The sequence below is a fragment of the Cetorhinus maximus genome, chromosome 31, assembly GCF_964194155.1.
Source record: "Cetorhinus maximus chromosome 31, sCetMax3.hap1.1, whole genome shotgun sequence".
Classification (NCBI taxonomy): domain Eukaryota; kingdom Metazoa; phylum Chordata; class Chondrichthyes; order Lamniformes; family Cetorhinidae; genus Cetorhinus; species Cetorhinus maximus.
Genome location: NC_135909.1, coordinates 10,634,574 through 10,646,034, shown reverse-complemented (window position 1 = coordinate 10,646,034; position 11,461 = coordinate 10,634,574). Strand labels below are relative to the sequence as shown.

The 11,461-nt window shown below is 43.0% G+C and overlaps 3 non-coding genes across 3 annotated transcripts; 1 reads left to right on the top strand and 2 right to left on the bottom strand.

Moving 5' to 3' along the window:
- The first annotated feature begins 6,339 nt into the window (after positions 1-6,339).
- On the top strand, positions 6,340-6,412 carry trnaf-gaa (transfer RNA phenylalanine (anticodon GAA)). The gene has a single exon. It is a non-coding gene; the product is annotated as a tRNA-Phe (tRNA).
- A 3,008-nt stretch (positions 6,413-9,420) lies between these two features.
- On the bottom strand, positions 9,421-9,502 carry trnas-gcu (transfer RNA serine (anticodon GCU)). The gene has a single exon. It is a non-coding gene; the product is annotated as a tRNA-Ser (tRNA).
- Positions 9,503-10,132: 630 nt separating this feature from the next.
- On the bottom strand, positions 10,133-10,222 carry trnap-ugg (transfer RNA proline (anticodon UGG)). Its single transcript is given in 2 exon segments — positions 10,133-10,168; positions 10,187-10,222. It is a non-coding gene; the product is annotated as a tRNA-Pro (tRNA).
- Between the last annotated feature and the right edge of the window lie 1,239 nt (positions 10,223-11,461).

Sequence of the window (11,461 nt, the reverse complement as noted above, 5' to 3'; positions counted from 1 at the left end):
GCTCCATTTTGCATTTGTGTGGAAATTCTGACTCAGAATCAGACACAATGCCACATATCAAATCGTTTCGTACAAGCTGGAGTTACACTTGCGGACCACTCCAGGATCAGATTAAAGGATACATTATCTTTCACAATTGTATGCACAGTGACAGATATTTAATACCATTGTTTGCTTTAAAGCTACCATATCAGTGGCCTTTTTCTCTGCTGGAAATGTATGTGGAATGAATACAAAAATAAAATTAGTCCCAGAGACTGAAGGTTATATAATGAATCCCACACTCACACAGAGAATAATTCTCAGGCACATTTTCAGTGCCAGATGCTGAAAGATACAGGCTGTTCACTGCACGCACTCACAATAGCTGAATCTGAGTGATACTAAAGAAATATGACACACCAATTGTACCACTGAGAGATTTAGAAAGAGTCCAAGCATCACATAGAGTAACAGATGCTGACAGATACAAATGGGAGACCACACACTAGCACACACACTATAAACTCCACTTTCACATACAATACCAATGATTGAAAAACACCAATTGAACCTCACTATTTTTTATACCAAAGTTTGACAGACCTGATTCAGAATGAATCTCATGCTCACAAACAGATCCAAGTGATGAAAGAAACATATGATTCCCTCACTTCTTTTACAATATCACAGATACAGAGTGCCATTGACAGATCTGTATTGAATCTTATACTCACACACGTTACGAGAGTCTGACATGTATGTAACGGATAGAGAATGGATACTACACTCAAAATCCTGACTTGGAAATATATTGCTGTTCCTTCACTCACTGGGTCAAAATCCTGGAACTCCCTTCCGAATAGTACTGGGGATGTACCTACACCACATGCACTGCAGTGGCTCAAGAAGGTAGCTCACCACCAGCTTCTCAAGAGCAACTAAGGATGGACAATAACTGCTGGCCTAGCCAGCGAAGCCAACATCCCACGTATGAATAAAAAAAGGGCACCAAAGACTTCAGATTCAGAATGACTTCGACGTTCACATGCAGAAGTACTGATTGATAGAGTTAAACACACACACATCATTAAAAGATTCAGAATGAGTCCCAAACTCATTTGCATTTCCAGAAAGTGATTGAGTACATAATACTTGCACACCTGCAGTTCTACGGGAAGGCTCAAAAAGTGTCCTCATACAATACCAGAAAATACAATATGCAGTCTGAATATGACACAGGTATATTGTACCAGAGAATGAGAGACACAGAAAGACTCCAACACTCACTTTCAGCACCAGAAGCTGACTGATGGAGCAAAATCCTTCCACATACAGTTCCACTATCAGTTTCAGAATGTAAACCACCTCTCTCAGTATCAGAAAATACTGATACAGATAGGAATGGAATATAACACAAATATACTGTCCAAGAGAGTGACTGTTACAGAATAAATCCAAACATATTGGCAGATCCACTGACAATGTCTCCACACTCACATACAGTAACCAGGACTGACAGCTTCAGAATGTCTCTCAGTTTCACACAGTACCAGTGAGTGACATAGATATTGAATCCCACATTTACAAAATGGGCCAGAAAAGGCCAGTGAAGAATGTATCTCACTCTCAAATACAAAACTACAACCTGACGGTTTCAGCACAACATTATAACTTCTGCTTGGTATAACAAAATATTATGAAATGTCATCTTCACCGTTAGTAATTACAAATACCTCCCTTCGCCGTCCAATAAAATATGAACGGTTCTTCTCTGTCCTGTCGCTCTCTGAGTGTGCTGACATCTACTGGCCAGAGCTGAGAAGTGCACAAGAGCGGAACTTTTTTAAAAATTCAATGGATACGAGATTCGCTGGCTCGGCCATCATATTTGTACAACCGGGAACACGTTTGTACTACAGGGAAGCATTTTGCACAACAACAAAGAACATTTCTCAACACCAGAGAGCACAATTCCACAGCAGGAAATATATTCTAAACATGTGAAACACTTTAAAACTATAATGGAACAGTAGACATTAAAGACCAAGCAGCAGAGTGGCGCAGCGGAAGCGTGCAGGGTCCATAACCCAGAGGTCGATGGATTGAAACCATCTTCTGCTATTAACATTCTCATTAATGCCAAAAGGGAGCATTTTCTGTTGCCCACAAGCATGTCCGTTATTTGCATGAGCTTAATGCAAAAATTCAATCTTGAACATGGTGTTTAGTCACAGACGGACACAAGCTGTAAATTCTGTGAACACATCCGAGCCAATTCCCTCAGCCCATTGACCCCAAAGAATTGGCACAGACGCAAATGGCCGGTGTGGCCACCTACTATTCACTATCATATTGTTAAGTCATTCGAAATTCCAGTGAGTCTCGATCCAACCTGATCAACTCTACTTCATTAGAAAACCCCCTCAGTCGAGGGGATACCCCAGTCACCTTTCTCGGGAACTGCCTTCAATGCAAGTTATGTCCATCCTTCAGTAATCAGGCCAAATCAACACCAATTATTCTAGGTGTGGTCTCGCCAATGCCCTGTACAGTTGCAAAAAGGCTTCTCCGCTTTTCTATTCCAGTCCCCTTGCAATTAAGACCAACATTTCGCATGCGCTCCTAAGTATTTGACGCACCTAAATAATAACTTTTTATCAATGATTCTTATACAGAGGCACCCATATCCATCTGTACTGCAGCATTCTGCAATGTCATCTAAACATTTTTTGTAATTCTTGTACAAGGATGCCTCTGTACCACAGGATTATGCAGTCTCTCTCCATCTAAGTAAAATTCCTCTCTCCTATGCTTCTTGCAGAAGAGACATTTCTGACATTTTACTACATTGTACTTGCATTTCATCCCCACTCACTTGAACATCTACATATCTATGCAGACTCTTTCTCCGCCCTCCGGTCTCACTCAGCTCTCACTCTCAGCTCCTCTGGCATATTCCCAAGATTCTGACTGTTTAGGAAATTCTCGGATCTTTCTTTAGTTCAAGATGGATGACCTCACACTTCCCAGTGATGACCACCACCGACCACAGTTTTATTCACTCACTGAATCTGTCAATGACCCTTTGAAACTTGCTACTCCCACATACGCTACTAACCATGTCACCTAACCTAGTGTTATCAGCAAACTTGAATATAGGCTGGAAGTTATTAAAATGTACAATAAAACAGAAAATTCTGTAAAAACTCAGCAGCCCTGGCAGCATCTGTGCAGAGAGAAACAGAGTTAACGTTTGAGTCCATATGACTCTTCTTCAGAGCTCGCCACAACTTTACCCTTTATGTCCCTTATTCAATTTTGTATCCATGCTGTCGCTGCCCCTTTAATCCGAGCTGCTGGAATTTTACCAAGTTCATTATGTGGGACTTGTTCAAATCCCTTTGGAAGTCCAGACACACTTCATCATGCTCACGTCCCTGGTCAATGTTCTCTGACACGTCATCAAAGAGCTGTATTAAGTACTTCAGTGCTGATTTTCTGTTAACCAATCTGTGCTGGTTATCATTTATCAACTCATGTTCTACCGAGCGACAATGAATTTTGTTCTGGATTATTGTCTTTAAACATTTCCCCACCACCAGCATGAGACTAACTGCTCTGTAGTTACTGGATTTATCCCTCTCCATTTTAAACACGGATGTAACATGAACAATCTGCAGTTGTTTGGCTTCACTCCCATCTCCAAGGAGGATTGAAAGATTGTGGCTCGAGTCTCCGCTATTTCCACCCTTCATTCCCTCAGTAATCCAAGATGTATCCGATGTTGATTGAGCAGCTTTTCTACTGTGAGCGGTGCCAGCCTTGTGATAGCTTCCACTTCATCTATTTTCACCCTATCCAATTTCCCCACCAATGACATTAGCAGCATCCGCTTGTTTTGTGATGACAGGTTTAGTGCAAAGTTTACGAGGCAAATACCAGGGATGGGCCGGTTGTCTTATGAAGTGAGATTGAACAGGTTAGGCTTGTATCACATGGAGTTCAGGAGAGTAAGAGGCAACTAGATTCAAACCTTTACGATCCTGAGGGTCTTGACAGAGTGGAGGTGGAGAGCACGTTTCCTGTTGTAGCAGAATCTGGAACTAGGGGTCACTGTTTACAAATAAGGGGTCGCTCATTTCAGACAGAGTTAAGAATTTCTTTTCTATCTGAGGGTCGAGCGTCTTTGGAGCTCTCTTCCTCAAAAGCTCGTGGAAGCAGAGTCTTTGAATATTTTAACGGCAGAGTTAGATAGATTCTTGAATAACAAGGGGGGGAGTGAAAGGTTATTGGGGGTAGGAAGTAATGTGAGGCTGAGGTTACAATCAGATCAGGCAGGGTCTTAATGAATGGTGGAGAAGGATCGAGGGGCTGAGTGGCCTACTCCTGCTGCTAATTAGTTTGTTTGTATGTTCTCATTTAGTACATCAGCCATGCCCTCTCCCCAGACAGGATCTCCAAATCAGCCCCACTTAAAGTGACTGCCCTTATGCTGGTAAAAAATCTTCAGTGTTTTCGGTTGTTAACTGCAAATCTTTTCTCAAACGCTCTCCCTTCTGATCTAATTTCCTTTTTCCATTTCTCCTCTGCACTTTCTGTATTCTGCTTGGTTCGCTAATGTATTATGAATCTGACTATTATCATCAGACTTATTTGGAGTTCCCACAGAGCACAGGATGTGTAGGCAACAGCTCTCAGCTGTCCCAACATTTCACTGAAATGAGTTGTCTATTTAAGTAAAGTTTTCGTTATTTAGAGAGTTCCACTCCTTCCCTCTTGTACTTTTGCTGCAGTATCTCGGTTAAGATTACACAGCAGCTCCTTCCCCCTCTGCACTTAACCCTCACATGCAAATAATTGAATTTTTTAAGTCTTCACTCTGAAATTTACTCTCTCTGTGTTTGAGCTCACAGGTCACTTGAGTTCTTGTTTGTAATATTATTGCTCCACGTAATTTACCTGAAAGTAAGATTTGATTTTGAATATCAATTCATTTGCACTGTAATTCCAGTTTATTTCAATTCAATATATCAACAAACTAGAAGTTTGCTCCTAGTTTCTATGTTTGCAAGGGAAAATCTAGAGGTGACTTATTTGTTCTGCAATAACGTGCCTGCTCAACTCAGGTCAATAAATCCTGTTCTAAACAGAACGCTTTATCCAGACAATGCATCCACTTGATCAGCTGATGGTGCACGGAGCACTCAGCTTTTCCTCACTGATCTTCACAAGAGTTGATTCAGTTTTGATGTTGACTTGTTCGCTGGTGTCGATTTACTCAGACTCTTCACCTGATTTCTGTGCTGTCCAATGAAGCTTTCTCAGCAGAGTTCTCATAATAACTTGACTTATCCTCACAGGATTTCAAACTTAATGGTTTTTGAACTATTTTATCAAATGATTTCGTTTTGTAAACGTCACAATCGCTCTCATGATCAGGCAGAAAGTTTAACTGCTGTGATTTCAAGCAGCCGACAGCATTATTTGAGATGTCATTGAGACAGGATTTTGAGTTTGAATCCAGTCACAAAATCTTCCAATGAAGCTCAAGGTTCGCTGGAGGAACAGCGGCTCATCCTTCAATGAGGAACTTGACAGCCTTCCAGTGTGAACATTCAGCTCAACAATATCGCTCTGTAAAAACTGCCAACATTCTGGTGTCCTTCTGTTCCAGATGTGGGTTTGAGCCTCGGTTTCACTGAGATGTTCTGAATTGATCTTTTTCTTGACGTCACAAAGCGCTTTATTATTCAACACGTCTGTCCATTACAGGGGCTGATGGAAGATCCAATCAGTGAGGTGCGCATTCACCCTTTTAAAACATTATTTCAGGGGCTGTGAGCGTCGCTCGCAAGGCCAGTCTTTGTTACACATCCCAAAATGTCCTTGAACTCAGTGTCTTTCTCAGCGGGCAGTTAGGAATTAACCTCATATGTAGTCCAGACCAGGGAAGACATCCGAGAACCACCACTGAGATTAGCGTTTAATTGCAGGTTTTAATTAGTGAGTTTAATTTCCATCAGCAACTATGGTGGGAAATGAACCCACGTCCCCGGAATATTTCCACTGCTCCAATGTTTGACCTTAGAGAGAGATGGAAATATCATGTCGAAAGGACTCTCAGTCGGATCTCCATGTTATTGTGAACAAAAGTATCGAATCCAAGATCTTACAAGGAAAGCCGAAGCAAGCTGGCCTCATAACTTGGGTTGGAGAATCACATCAGTGATTCCAGGCGAGCTTCTGCAAAATCACCGCAATAAGGCGGAAACAGTTGATAAAGTAACGACGAAGGTGGGATTCGAACCCACGCGTGCAAAGCACAATGGATTAGCAGTCCATCGTCAGATACTCTCAGCCGAAATAGCTCAGTTGGGAGAGCGTTAGACTGAAGATCTAAAGGTCCCTGGTTCAATCCCGGGTTTCGGCAACAAGTTGCAAATCCTTTTAACTGGGCAGCTGCTGCTCGTGTTATTTGCCAGCTGATAGTGCCATCAGTTTTTGGGGATACCCAGTGCAGCTTCTGAGGGGAGGGGAGACTTGCCCTCCTCCAAAGCACACGGGCAGCTCTGTGCCCGCTGGTCCACGTTACTGGAATAAAGCTCGGTTTCACCTTTCTTGATAAAAACATATGACAAACCGCTGGTCAACTCAGCTCCCATTAAACTATGCTAACAACCGTGCAACTCTCATATGTTCCCAGCTTCTGGTCCATCGATCGGTCATTGGGAATTTAACTTCCTGAAAATCCGTCTGTTGATCCATTGCAATGGTGCTTCTTTTAACATTAACCAGGGGACCGTAATTGGAATCAAATTAATCCATTGTTTCCCTCTTGTTTATTTTTATTTCTTTGTGTCTGTGTCTCTCAGTGATTAGGTCGAGAAATGAGCTCGCCTCTGTCATGCGGCGGACGGAGCTCATGAGTATTACAAATATTTACCCTTTCCTTTTAAATTCAGATCCGAATTTACCATTGAAACACAGGAAATGCTGCTTAACCTGCTCTAAGGGCACTTCTATGACTCACTGAAAAAACATAATTTGACCTTTCAGTAGAGCTCTTTGTGTGCAGCCGTTTCTGGGGGTCTTCGTCAGTCATGGATATTTGTATCGGATCTTAGTTTTCTGCATGTTTAGTGAGAAGCCCAATATGTCATCTGCTTTACAGAAGGAGTCGACAGTGACCTGGAGCTAAGTTTCTTAGTGAGCGCCCTGTTACGAGCGGGATGGGAGGAGTGTGCCGTTGGTCTAGTCCCACTACTCCACAGGTCGCAACATTAGCTCAAATGTTCATTTCACTCACCAAAATGGCCAATTATTTACCTTCACCAGTGTTCCCGAGAATAAAATAGGTTTAAAAGTGGATTATTTCAATTAACCATAAATTTGTCTGTTTATTATAAAAAAAGGTATTTAGAATAGAAAAATAAAGCTTATGAACATTCAGTATGGATCTGAAATTATGCGAATTAATCTTTCGAGATACCATAAGTCACACACACACACACATACACACACACACGCTCTCCCTCTCTCACAAACACACACACACACACACACGCTCTCCCTCTCTCACAAACACACACACACAAACACACACACACACGCTCTCCCTCTCTCACAAACACACACACACACACGTTCTCCCTCTCTCACAAACACACACAAACACACATACACACATACACTCATAATAGAAAACCACGATATTAAAAAGAGAAATAGGGGAAATTAAAGCAAAATGATGGGGATGTTGAAAATCAGAAACAAAAACAGAAAATGCTGGAGAAAATCAGATGGTCTAACAGCATCTGTGGGGAGAAATAAATACAAAGTCAACGCTTCGAGTCCTTATGACCCTTCTTAGGAAAGGGGACAATTTTGCCAAACATTAAACGTCAATGGTTCAAGGCAAAGGTCAGGGTGTGCAGTCCTTGAGATGGGGTCAGTGTTCCACAGTAACTCCCCCAGCACTGATCCGTGACAACATCAAGCAGTTGGTCCTTCTCTTCTCAAAGGAAAAAAAAGTCCACTTTTTAAAACAGTCTCCGAGGTATGTTTTCTTTCAGAACCATGAAAACCATGTGACCCTATTTGAACACAGCCCTATCGGGTTGAAATGTTCACAGCCTGATTTCAACATGGAGTTGTAGGCTTGTCTGAAAGAACATTCAGACTGGCAGAACTGGGGGTGTCTGTGGGGCCGGGGTGGGTGGAGTGGTGGGTCCGGGAGGCGAGTGTGGTGGCAGTTGGGGGGATGCACTGAGGGGAGGGACGTGTTGTGGCGGCGGATGTTGGTGGGTTGGGCGGGAGGGTTACAGCTTCATATTACTTGACCATATTTTAGCTGTGTTATAGGAGTTGCAGAAATTCAGCTTTAATTCGACTTAGTAAAGAAGCTCAGGGGGAATTAACGGTCAGGGAAGTTAGGCAGTGCTCACTTCAATTACTGGTCATCACATGTCTAAGTGGCAGTTTCTCAGGGCAGTAAGAGTTGAGATGGGGTTACTTTTGACAGAAAGTGTTGAAGTGGCATTTTCCTGCGACAAAACTGATAGCCAAGAATGTGGGTTAAGTTAACAGAAAGTCCAACAACTCATCCACACAGTCAAGCTGGTGAAACGAAATGAATGGCGACCTGGCTCTCACCCTGATCACTCGGTTCTCGGACTCCTGCAATGTTCCGATGAAACTCAAGGTTCGCTCGAGGAACAGCGCCTCATCCTTCAATGAGGAACTTTACAGCCTTCCAGTGTGAACATTCAGCTCAACAATATCGCTCTGTAAAAACTGCCAACATTCTGGTTTCCGTCTGTTCGCAGATGTGGGTTTGAGCCTCGGTTTCACTGAGATGTTCTGAATTGATCTTTTTCTTGACGTCACAAAGCGCTTTATTATTTAACACGTCTGTCCATTACAGGGGCTGATGGAAGATCCAATCAGTGAGGTGCGCATTCACCCTTTTAAAACATTATTTCAGGGGATGTGAGCATCGCTCGCAAGGCCAGTCTCTGTAATACATCTCAAACTGTCCTTGAACTCAGTGTCTTTCTCAGCGGGCAGTTAAGGATCAAACTCATATGGAGGCCAGACCAGGGAAGACATCCGAGAACCACCACTGAGATTAGTGCTAAATTGCAGGTTTTAATTATTGAGTTTAATTTCCATCAGCAACTATGGTGGGAAATGAACCCAAGTCCCCGGAATATTTCCACTGCTCCAATGTTTCTCCTTAGAGAGAGATGGAAATATCATGTCGAATGGACTCTCAGTCGGATCTCCATGTTATTGTGAACAAAAGTATCGAATCCAAGATCTTACAAGGAAAGCCGAAGCAAGCTGGCCTCATAACTTGGGTTGGAGAATCACATCAGTGATTCCAGGCAGAGCTTCTGCAAAATCGTCGCAATAAGGCGGAAACAGTTGATAAAGTAACGAGGAAGGTGGGATTCGAATCCACGCGTGCAAAGCACAATGGATTAGCAGTCCATCGCTTTAACCTCTCGGCCACCTCGTCGCAAACTGCGGTCTATTAAACCCCCTTCTATACTTTTTGCATCCATGAACCGTTGAAATAAATGATCCCCTTTGGTAAAAGCACTGAATATTCGGCCAGATGTGTAAAGATGGAAACGTAGTTTATGTCATTAAAATAAATGTGCATCACATCAGATCACGGACTGTTGTAAACCGACTGATGTGAAACGCTTCAACACTTCAACCTGATATCCAACATGTTTCTACACAGTGTGAAAACCCACCGCGGAAAGACCGGAACATACAAGCATTTGGTAGCAAAAAGAAACCCCTCCCAGCTCACTGCAAGCACCGGAACACAGCTAAAATGAGGTAAATTAAAATGAAACACTGGGGTTCCCAGCTCTGCTTGTCCTTTCAGTCAAGATTGAAACTGAGTGCAATCAGTCTCCCACATGAATCCATAAGTAGACAGTTCCCTCATTTGATGCATTAGAATAAATTCAGAGTCTCATGGCACGGAGAAACGCTCTTTAAACTTGGCATTCATTTATATCAGGTGTGTTGAGGTGATGCATTCCCTGCAATGACTTCCCGGGTGTTCAAACCGGGTCCTGATTTCCGGAACCGCCACCACCTCGAGCACGAAATAAAAATGCTGCATTAAGATGGGCTCGTCCGGGATTTGAACCCGGGACCTCTCGCATATCAACTCAACGAAAATCCCAAAGCGAGAATCATGCCTCTAGACCAACGAGCCACCTGCCTAAGAAAACGCAAACAAGGAATCCTTTCATTGTCATACAAAGTGCATCAAACATAAGCGAATTACAGTTCATGCTGGAAATATTTTCCAATGTTTTAGAAACTCCGGGGTCACTCAGCTCCTGACCTCATTGCAGCCTTGGTCCAAACCTGAATAATACTGCCGAACTCAAGACGTGAGGTGCAAGTGACTGCACTTGAGTTCAAAGAAGCATTTGACCTAATGTGGCATCAAGGAACTCCAGCGAAACTGAAGTGAAAGGAAGTAAGGCGGGAAACTCTCCACTGGTTGGAGTCGTCCCCGGGGTTTATAAAACATTGGAAAAGAATTCCAGCATGTACTGTAATTCGCTTATGATTGATGCACTTTGTCTGACAATGAAAGGATTCCTTGTTTGCGCTTTGTTATGCAGGTGGTTCGTTGGTCTAGGGGCATGATTCTCGCTTTGGGACTTTCGTTGCATGAATATGCGAGAGCTCCCGGGTTCTATTCCCGGACGAGCCCATCTTAATGCAGCATTATCTTTACGCTCGAGGTGGTGGCAGTTCTGGAAATCAGGACCAGGTTCGAACACCCGGGAAGTCATTGCAGGGAATGCATCACTTCAACACACACGATTTAAACGAATGCCAAGTTTAAACAACGTTTCTACGTGCCATGAGACTCTGAATTTATTCTTAGCAGGTGTGGCAGCATCGGTGGAGAAGAAATCAGTTAACGTTTCGAGCCTTCACGGCCCTTTGGCAGAACTGAAGCATAGTTAGGAGAGGGGTGAAATATAAGCTGGTTTAAGGTGGGGGTGGGGGGGGGGTGGGAGAGAGAAGTTGAAGGTGTGGTGATTGTGGAGATAAGTAAGCAGTGATAGGAGCAGATAATCAAAAGATGTCACAGACAAAAGGATCAAAGAGGTGTTGAAGGTGGTGGTATTTGCCTAAGAAAAGTGCTAATTAAGAATGGAGGACAGGACACTCAAAGTACAGCTCTAGTGGGGGTGGGGTGGAAAAGACTAACAAGGTTTTAGTTTTAGATTTAAAAATAATGGAAATAGGTGGGGAAAGAAGAATCTATATAAATTATTGAAAAAAAAAGGTGGGGGGGGAGAAACGGGGTGGGGATGGGGGGAGGGGGAGTTTAAAATCTAAAGTTGTTGAATTCAATATTCAGCCCGGAAGGCTGTAAAGTGCCTAGTCGGAAGATGAGGTGCTGTTCCTCCAGTTTGCGTTGGGCTTCACT